Source organism: Lactuca serriola, chromosome 5, assembly GCF_051521515.1.
Source record: "Lactuca serriola cultivar US96UC23 chromosome 5, Lser_US96UC23_V15, whole genome shotgun sequence".
Taxonomy (NCBI): domain Eukaryota; kingdom Viridiplantae; phylum Streptophyta; class Magnoliopsida; order Asterales; family Asteraceae; genus Lactuca; species Lactuca serriola.
In genome coordinates, this window is record NC_136412.1 from 43,436,504 (window position 1) to 43,446,898 (window position 10,395).

At 39.3% G+C, this 10,395-nt stretch overlaps 1 non-coding gene across 1 annotated transcript; it reads left to right on the forward strand.

The window, feature by feature from the left end:
* Positions 1–6,352: 6,352 nt before the first annotated feature.
* On the forward strand, positions 6,353–6,459 carry LOC145055871 (small nucleolar RNA R71). Its single transcript, XR_013685419.1, has one exon. It is a non-coding gene; the product is annotated as a small nucleolar RNA R71 (small nucleolar RNA).
* The last annotated feature ends 3,936 nt before the right edge of the window (positions 6,460–10,395 follow it).

Below are 10,395 nucleotides of genomic sequence, written 5' to 3' on the forward strand. Positions count from 1 at the left end.
TCAAGTCCTAATGTTACAATATGGACCCCAAATTTTGGAATTTATCTCATTTAACTCCTTATCGCTAACACTGATAAATTACTAAGGATTTAGGGCTAAAATAAAATAAAATATACAATGTATCTCGGGATTTTACGGCTTATTATTTATTTATTCATTTTTATTCACTTATTATTATTATCCTTATTTATTTATTTTATTCTATTTATTTTATCTTTAAACAGAATGTTACATAGTTCTTGGGTCCTTGATACAGGATGTGGTTTTCACATTTGTTCTGATTTGCAGGGGATAAGAAGAAGTAGGGATATGGAGCATGGGAAGATGAACTTAATCATGGGGAATAACAGAGCGTCACATGTCACCAAGATTGGAATTTATTCTTTAGTGCTTAGTAGTGAGTTAGGATTGGATTTGAACGATTGTTGCTACTCGTCAGAAATGACGATGAATATTATTTCTTTCATGGTTTATATAGACAAGGTTTTAGATTTTCATTTAATAATGAAGTTGGTTCTATTAATGCTTTCTATAATGATACTTTTTATTTTGAAGCATTGCCTTGTAATGGTATATATGAAATTGTGATGGTTGTAGACAACTTAGGAAATAATGTGTTGCATATTGATTCGTCCAATGGTTTGGACAAGGCATGCTTATGGCATTATCGTCTTGGACATGTCAACAAGAAGCGCATAGCCCAACTCCAAAAGGATGGAGTCTTGGAGTCGTTTGACCTAAAGTTAGATGACACGTGCAAATCTGTGGAAAGATGACTAAATCACCTTTCACTGGTACTTGTGAAAGAGGTGAGAGATTGTTGAATTTCATACATACTGATGTGTGTGGGCCCTTCAGATCCACCACAAGGGATGCTAAATGTTTCTATGTTATGTTCAACGACGATTATAGCAGATATGGGTATATCTACTTAATCAAGCACAAGTCGGAAACCTTTGAAAAATTCAAAGAGTTTAAACAAGAAGTGGAGAATCAACTGGGCAGGAAGATAAAGATGCTCAGATCCAATATGGGCAGTGAGTATCTTAGTATTGAGTTCCACGACTATCTTAAGGAATGTGGAACTATTTCACAATTGACGCCGCCTAGGACACCGCAACTCAATGGTGTAGATGAGAGGCGCAATCGAACCTTGTTGGGCATGGTTCGTTCTATGATGAGTCGAGCTTCGTTACCTATCTCATTTTGGGGGTATGCCTTAGAGACTGCCGCCCATATCCTTAATCTAGTCCCAACTAAGAAGGTTGCCAAAAAACCTCACAAGATATGGACAGGGAAGGTTCCCTCGTTGCCACATATCAGGGTTTGGGGTTGCGAGGCTTTCGTATAACGAGAGACTCACAACAAGCTTGAACCTCGTATGAGCGGTGTATTTTCATCAGCTATCCACATAAATCTTTTGGATATCTCTTCTACAGACTGAGTGACAATGTTGTCTTCGTTGCAAGGATATGGGTTTTCCAAGAGAGAGAACTAATATGCCAAAAGGACAGTGGGAGGCAAATTGATCTTGAAGAGCTTCAAGACTCAAGCAATGAAGGAACCTTTAACACTAGCACTCAACTTGAGGAAGAGATTAATGTTGAACCAGTTGACGAGTCCTTACCTCTAAGACGTTCTAGTAGAGTTAGTGTTCCACCTATGTTGTATGGTTTCCATATAACAACTGAAGGTGATACGTTTATCAGCGATAGTAAACTGATAAATTTGGATGAACCTAATAGCTACAAGGAATCCATGGTGGGCCCGGAGTCTGCAAAATGGAAAAAGGCTATGGACAGCGAGATCTAGTCCATGTATGACAATCAAGTTTGGAACTTGGTTGACAATGTGCCAGGTCGTAAGACAGTCGGTTGCAAGTGGATCTTCAAGAAGAAGACCGACATGGACGGGAAAGTGCATATGTTCAAGGCACGATTGGTTGCGAAGGGCTTTACTCAAACCACTGGGTTGACTATGATGAGACCTTCTCACCAGTGGCCAAGATCAAGTCTATTAGGGTTATGTTGGCCATCGTTGCGTTTCATGATTATGAAATTTGGTAGATGGATGTCAAAACCTCTTTCCTTAATGGGAAGTTGGCTGAAGATGTTTACATGTGTCAGCCAGAAGGTTTTCTGGATGCCAAATACCCCAATAGAGTGTGCAAGCTTGATAAATCCATTTATGGATTGAAACAAGCATCTCATAGATGGAATCTTTGTTTCGATGAGAAAGTTAAAGAGGGGATTTTCGAGAAACGAGGATGAGTCTTGTGTGTATGTCAAGGCTAGTGGGAGTATAGTTAGCTTTCTAGTTTTGTATGTTGATGACATACTGCTTATAGGAAATGACATCCTGACCTTGTAGGAGGTTAAATCCTGGTTTGGGAAGTGTTTCACTATGAAGGATCTAGGAGAAGCTGCTTATATTCTATGGATAAGGATATTGAGAAATAGAAGTAGGAGACTAATAGGACTTAGTCAAAGTATTTACTTGGACAAGATGCTGAAACGTTTTAGCATGGAGAATTCCAAGAAAGGGGAATTGCCAATCTAAAGCAATACCAAGCTGAGTAAGACTCATAGTCCGAGTATCAATGTCGAGATAGAGGAAATGAGTCGAGCGCCATATGCTTTTGCTGTTGGCTCGATCATGTAGGCTGTGACATGTACTCACCATGATGTGGCTTTTGCGTTGAGCATGGTTAGCCGATATCAAGGGAACCCGGGTAGAGCTCATTGGAAAGCAGTTAAGAACATTCTTAAGTACCAGCAAAAGACTAAGGATTGGTTCCTTACACTTGGTGGGAGTGATTACTTAAGAGTAATAGGGTATAGTGAATTAGTGATGCCAGCTTTCAGACCGACAGAGATAACTTCCGCTCTCAATCGGGATAGATATTTACCCTAAATGGAGGAGCAGTTACTTGGAAAAGTTCCAAACAGAAGACCGTGGCTGACTCAACGTGCGAATCATAGTACATAGCAGCGAGCGAAGCGACGAATTATCCACAGTCGGTCATGCTTTGGGAGTAAGTTATGAGGTCAGACTGTCATGAATTGGTTTGTAGATTGTCTAAGTGTTTAGATATAGCAAAGGTTTACTGCAACGTTGATGAGTGCTCTTAAAAGAAGATTTGAGTGTTGGATTAAATCCAAGCTCATTTGAATCACTTCATGGAATTTATCACAAGTGATTGTAATACGATAATATTGTATAATCTTCAAACCGAGATATATAAGTTGTTGTTTACGAGTTGGTTGTGCATTGATAATGCGTAAACGCATCAGTAACTTGATGTTATAAAATGTGTTGTTGTGTACAATTTAATGAGTAAATAGTAGAAGCATATAAGTCAAAGTTTATGTGTTCCTTTTATCCTAAGAGGGTAAAAGCGATATCTTGGGCCCCTCGATGAGTTTGTGTTGACTTATGTGTCGGGACCGGTCAAGACTGAATTGATGTGTTCAATTAAGTTCTATGTCAAACAAATCAGAAGTCGGGAAACAAACTGTTGGACATTGAGAATGATTATCTTTCGTGTCATTGTCCACACGATATCTTGTAGAACGGAGGATTATATGATCCCTTATCTAAAGGACGCGTCGTTTACTAGGTTAGAGTTCGACAGTGGTTTTTGAGAGATACTATTGCTAATCAGATTTTGAATTTGTACTTGCAGGTATAGTTATCAGACTTATCCAAGTGGGAGACAATTGGATTAGGTGTCTAAGCCCATAAATATAATTGGTAGGTACTTGACCCGATAGTAGCACGGTCCTTGATGTGCACAAAAGTACCCACTAATTTTAATATTTATAACCTAACAAACTGAAACTAACTATGCACTTATAGGCAGTGTACCTAGTCAGATTACAGTATAGTTTGGGTAAGTCGGGTGTGCGGTCAAAGGGTTTTAAAGAAATGGTCCCCCCTGTGACTTTTTATATGCCACGTCGTGGCTGGCTTTGCCACGTCATGGACTTTGAAATTTTCATTTGATCCCGTGATTATACCTTTTACCACGACGTGGCTCTATCAGACCACGACGTGGCATATGCCTGATCGCAAAATTTTGTAAAATCACACATTTTAACTAACTACCTTGCATTTTATTTATTAATTAAAGCTCCCCACAGCTAATTCTTTACTAAGTATCAGTTATTAGACGGTGAGTTGATATCTTTCCTAATTATTAAAAAAAAAAAAAAAAAAAAAAAAAAAAAAAAAAAAAAAAAACTCAAAAATTAAAAGAAAAGAAAATGCAAACCAAGCTCGGGTTGCCTCCCGAGAAGCACTTCTTTTTCTTGGAGTCTTGAGCTGGACTCCGTGCCTTCTACGTTGAATCTTCTGAAGAGTCCACCACTAAAATGTTTTGTTCCTTGAATCGTCTCTTATAAGCTTGAAGTCGCCTTTTATCTGCCTTCTTTGAATTCTGCTTTTTAGCTTTAACCTCTTCTTCAAGCTTGCGTTTTGTGCCCTTAGCTTCTTCCTTGCACTCTATAGCATCCTCCTCCTCTTTCACCACCGACTTTGTCACTCTTGAAGTGACCTCCTCTTCATCACTTGTCATTTCCTCATCCTCTTTACTCACCCAAGAAGGCGGACTCTTGTAAGCTATGACTTCAACCAAAAATGCAACAGATGCCCTGGGTTTTGTTCTTTTAACTTGATGCACTATCTTGATCTCTTCTTCCATAAGCTTTTCCAGTTCTTCTAGTTCATTGTCTTTGTTAATTGTGAACGCCTCTTCTTGAACATGATCCTCTTGGAAGTCATCTTGTATTCCAAAAACTTCTTGTTCATCTCCAACCCTCAAAGTGAGTTTAGACTCATGAATATCAACAAGAGCTCCAGCAGTGTTAAGAAATGGACGACCAAGGATAATTAGGACATCGGGATCTTCCTTCATATCCATCACTACAAAATCTATTGGAAAAACAAATTTTCCAATTTTCACCAAAATATCCTCCACTATGCCCCGAGGTTGTGTCACTGAACGGTTCGCCATGTGAATCGTCATTTTTGCAGCCTTCATCTTCTGAATTTCCAATTTTTTATAAAATGAAAAAGGCATCAAATTAATGCTAGCCCCCGAATTGGCTAAAGCATTAACCTTCATTTTATTACCAAACTCACACGGAAGAGTGAGGCGTCCAGGATCCCCCATCTTCTCTGGTGTCTCTCCCAACTTGGCTTTTGAGCTTTGTTCACGTAGAACCACCTTAGACTACTTCTTTAATTGCTCGCGAGTGTCTATCAAATCTTGCAGTAATTTCTGATGCTCGGGAATTTTGGATAAGGACTCGACAAAGGGAGTATTGATCAGGATCCCCTTCACATGCTTGACAAATTCTATATGCTCCTTCTCCAGTAGACTAAGTGCAGCTCGGGGTGGAAATGGCAAAGGCGGCTAATAAACCGAAACGGGTTCAAAGACTTTTTGATCAGACATGGGCCACGTCGTGGCCAGAGGAGTGCCACATCGTGGCGAAGCTGTTTCAGCAACCCTTTCACTTTCGAACTTTGGCTTCTTTGGTTTTGGATCGGGCTGCTGTGGTTCTTCATCCAATGCCTCCAGGAACTCATAGATTGCTTCTTCTTCAGTATCGATGGCCATTACATGAGATTGGGTCTTTACTTTGGGATTCTTCGGGGACAATTTTTCATGAACCAGAGTGGCTAGTTGACCAAATTGTACTTCAAGGTTATGGATGGAGGCTTGTTGATTCTTTATTAAAGTTTGTTGTTCCATAATAGCAGAATCAGTGGCATTGTGTCTCTTTTACGAAGCTTCCATAAACTTCATCAAAATGGTCTCTAGATCGGGTTTCTTCTCGGCTGGTGGCTGCTCCTTTTGATAAAAGCCTCGACCTGTCTGCCTAAACTTCTCTTCTTTTTGCTTCTTATACTCTTGATATGGCAGCCACTCCTTCTTCGGTTTCCTCCAGTCCTCATCAAACTTATCCCCACTAGAGTAGCACACTTGGGCTTTTCTATTCCCAAACTCATCTAAATTGCAGTCCCCGGCAACGACGCCAAAAACTTGATGTGCACAAAAGTACCCACTCTTATGGCATGTATTGACTGGTCCATTTGTGTTATTCTTCGATCCAAATTATTCAGCATGGCCATTACAGCTGCTATTTCTTCGGTTTGGGTTCCTCCACCGTCTTTGACTCCATCTTGCCTAGGGTTGTGGTATTCACGAGAGTGCTTCACGAATTCTTCAATCAGCTCCTTAACCTCCCTTGGATTTTTCTTTGTCAAAGGTTCTTGAGAATCAAGGAGTTGTCTCGTCATAACGTTGACCCCATCATATAAGATTGACATCTCTTGTTGCACATTTAGATCATGCTGAGGGCAATTTCTGAGCAAGCCCTTGTACCGCTCCCATGCTTCGTATAATGACTCCCCCGGCTGTTGCTCAAAGTTGGCTATTGCCTTCTTGAGTTTGGCTATCTTGGATGGCGGGCAAAACTGGTCCAGGAATTGCTCACGCATTCGAGCCCAAGTGGTTATAGTACCCGGTGGAAGTGCTTTTAAACACTCCTTAGCAGCTCCTTTGAAAGTGATGAGAAGCATCTTAAGCAAGACTGTGTTTCTGTTGACATTTGGGACATTGAAGTAATCTGCAATGTCGTTGACTTCATCTAGATGCTTAAAAGCATCCTCATGATCTTTCCCAAAAACTGGGATATCCTTCAGTGCAGTCAATATGTGCCCCTTCAACTCGAATGTCGCAGTGGCAGGTATTGCGGGTTGGACTAAACCGGGACCCATATCTTCTCGGATCCGCTTCTTGTAAGCTCCCATGGAAATCTCTTCAATTGCTGCCATCTTGTTCCTTGGCTCGTTCTCGGGTTCGCTTGTGTGTTCTTCAAATTCCGGCTCAGTATCGTATTCGGACTCGGTTTGGACGGGTGTTTGATCCAAGTGCTCAAAATTGCTCTTGTGCCTCGCGGATGAACTTGACTCTCCTGTCTTCTTTCCTGACTTCCTTGAAAACGCTGACTTCAATTCTTGTAAGGGCGTCTTTTTCTTGTGAATTGCAGACTCGGGATCTTCAAATGGTGGCACCAAGGGTGTGTTTGAGCCTCTGGTCATGAACTCCTGCAACTTGCTAAACTAAAAAAAATGTAAAACTGAACTAAAATAAGAAAAACTAACTAACAACTAAATAATCTAGTGTTCTAGATGTCCACGTCGTGGCACGTATCTAGCCACGTCGTGGACTCTGTGACTGAAAGAAAAATTATACTTTGCTGAAAAATTAACTTTTTGTGGTTTTTTACTCCACAAGAATGATCGATTATTTTAATGCAAATAAATAAGCTAAAAACTAAGCCGTTCCCCGGCAACGGCACCAAAAACTTGATGTGCACAAAAGTACCCACTAATTTTAATATTTATAACCTAACAAACTTAAACTAACTATGCACGTATAGGCAGTGTACCTAGTCAGATAACAATATAGTTTGGGTAACTCGGGTGTCGATCACAGGGAACGGTGTTACTAATTAATTTGCTTACTATTAAATTAACCTAATTATTAACAAGTTTAAAAGGGGTTTTATCTGATTTTACAAGATCAGAAGAACTTTAATCCAAATTCAATAAGTAAAAACACACTCTTGTTTAGGTTGAATCCAATTCTTTCTTATGGCTAGCTAATGTTTATGGATAATCTAGTTGGTTTTAGTTATATTAGTAATTTAGTTCTAACTTTACCAATAATTAACTAATTCATGTCAAACCATGTATGTTCACACACAATTAAACACAGAACAAATTATGAATGTAAATATGCTATGTAAGATTTGTTATATAAACGCAATTATAGTCACAATTCACGTTCTCTAGCACAGCTAAGCTTATTTACTCTAATTACTAACTAAGATTGGTCAATCCTAGCTCTAACAATTCAATGTTCACTAAATCATTAGGTAAACAAGTTCATGCAGTTAATGGTCACTAAGCTACACAAAACATGCAATTAAGCAATTAGAGAAACAAACATAAGCATGCTAGGTAATACAAATCAAACACAAGCACTTTTACCAACTAAACTGAATCCATAAAAATTGAGCTATTTATAAGTTAGAAGCTTCATCTAGCTAAACAAGAGTAGCTAGATTCAGCTGCTCATCATAGCAACTAACAAACTAACACAAATTAAAGTAATAGAAAACATGTTCTTAATTAACTAAAATATAGACCGTTACTCTTTTTGGTGTTGAAAACCTTTTTCCAGAACCTTTCTTTCGCTCCAAATCGCCTTCCGGAACTCCTTTCTTCAGCCAAAAAGTTGCTCTTTCGTAATGATCAATAATACTTAAATAGACTCAAAAATCCCACGCCACGTCATGGCTATCCAGGCCACGTCGTGGGCTCCAAGTTATCCGTACCGGGCAAGGATTCCTCCAAATCGCGATCTTTATCTTCTAGAATTCTCATGCCACGTCGTGGCCGACTTTGCCACTTCGTGGATTTAGTATCTTTCGTGGATTTATTCATTTCTTGTCTTCCAAGTCTCCCATGTTCTACATATTGTCACTTTTGGTCCCTCTCTTCAAAAATCCTTTTAATTGACTGAAAATACAATTTAAAGTCATAAGTACCATTATTTTAAACATATTATCAACTTATTATTAAAAATGTACTTAAATATTGCCTAAAAATAGGTATTAATATGGCAATATCAGTCCTTTTAGGTCGCCTTCACCATAGCAATTTGATAGGATGAATTATGGAGAAAGAGGTTAATTGTGATTTGTTAATATATTATAAGAATAATATATTGATTTAGAAATCATATTATTTAATTAGTATTGATCAGAAATTAATTTGGAATTAATTTGGTGGTAAAAAAAAAACTAATTAAATTACAGGGACTGATATTACAATTATATGATGGTTGCAAGTTGGGCTTATGGATCCCTAGGAAGGGGTGGACGAAATTCTATGTGTAGCCCACATAGATTTCTTCCAAAGGGGGCCCTCTGGAAGGATCTACTAGATTTCTTAAGGCTTAAGAAATCAGATTAGGGTTTTACATGGAACCCTAGCAGCTCAGCTATATACGGAACCCCTTGGCTCCTTGAAATTGGCCTATGTATTAAGAAAAAGAACCCTAATCGATTTTTAGAGCCTCACCCTCGCTCTCTCCCTCTCTCTCACTCTCTCTCTCTCTATCTCTCTCTCTGATATTCTTCCAATTGTTGCTTGGTGTTTGTGACTCATTAGAGGTGCAAAATTTGAGGCACTAAGCTCTGGAAGGTCAAAATTTACAAGCTACAAGGAAAAGGTATTCATCTAGCTTTGTTTTAGTTATAAATTTTGAAATTTGTATGCTAGATTAGGGTTCATGCTTTGGATAATAATTTGCATGTATAACTTGAGAAAAATCTAGATCCAGCGCATTAGGTTTACATGTACACCATAGGAATATTGTAGTGCTCAAAACCCATCACAAGGGTGTGTAAATTTTGGATCCAAGAGTTTGAGTGCAACTCCAAAACTGAAAAGAACTTCCTCTACCATCAAGAACATCAAAATATCACTAAAAAGCTTCAAAACTCACACACAAGAATTAGGGTTTCGAGATGAGGTCTAAGAGAGATGGGGTTGATTATGAGGAGGTCTAAGCGGAATTAATGACCTTAAATAGGGGTCACAACCTCAGTTTTTAGGGTTTTGGGACATGCTCGAGTACGCCCGATGTACTCCTTGTGTATGTTCAACATACTCATCACAACATGCGATCCATTAAAAGGCTTACCCCGGCGTACACTCCACGTATGCCCAGCGTAAGGATCTAATTTTCAAGGAAATAAACTTTTGGGTTGAAAATGAAAAATACCTAGAAACGGGTGTTACAACTCTCCCCCAATTGAATCAGACTTTATCCTCAAAGTCTATTGTTGCAAACAAGAAAGGGTATTGCTCCCCCATCTCATCCTCAGGCTCCCATGTCCACTCAGACCCCTTCTGGTGTTGCCATTGCACATTCACCAGGTTCACCACTTTTTTGCGCAGAGCCTTGGTCTTTATGTCCAGAATTGCAATCGGCCTCTCCATATAATTCAAGCGCTCATCGACCTGAATATCATCCAAATGAATCACCACATAATCATTAGCTACACACTTTCACAACTAAGAGACATGGAAATAGTTATGGATCTGACTGAGTTCATCAAGCAAATCCATCCGGTATGCAACATTTCACACCCGGGCGGTAATCCTGAAGGGACCAATAAACTCGGGGCCCAACTTACCTCGCTTCCAAAACCAGATAACACATTTCTAAGGTGATATCTTCAAAAGCACCAAATTCCCCACCTGAAACTCGAGGTCTGAACATCGCCGGTCTGCATAAATCTTTTGTCGGCT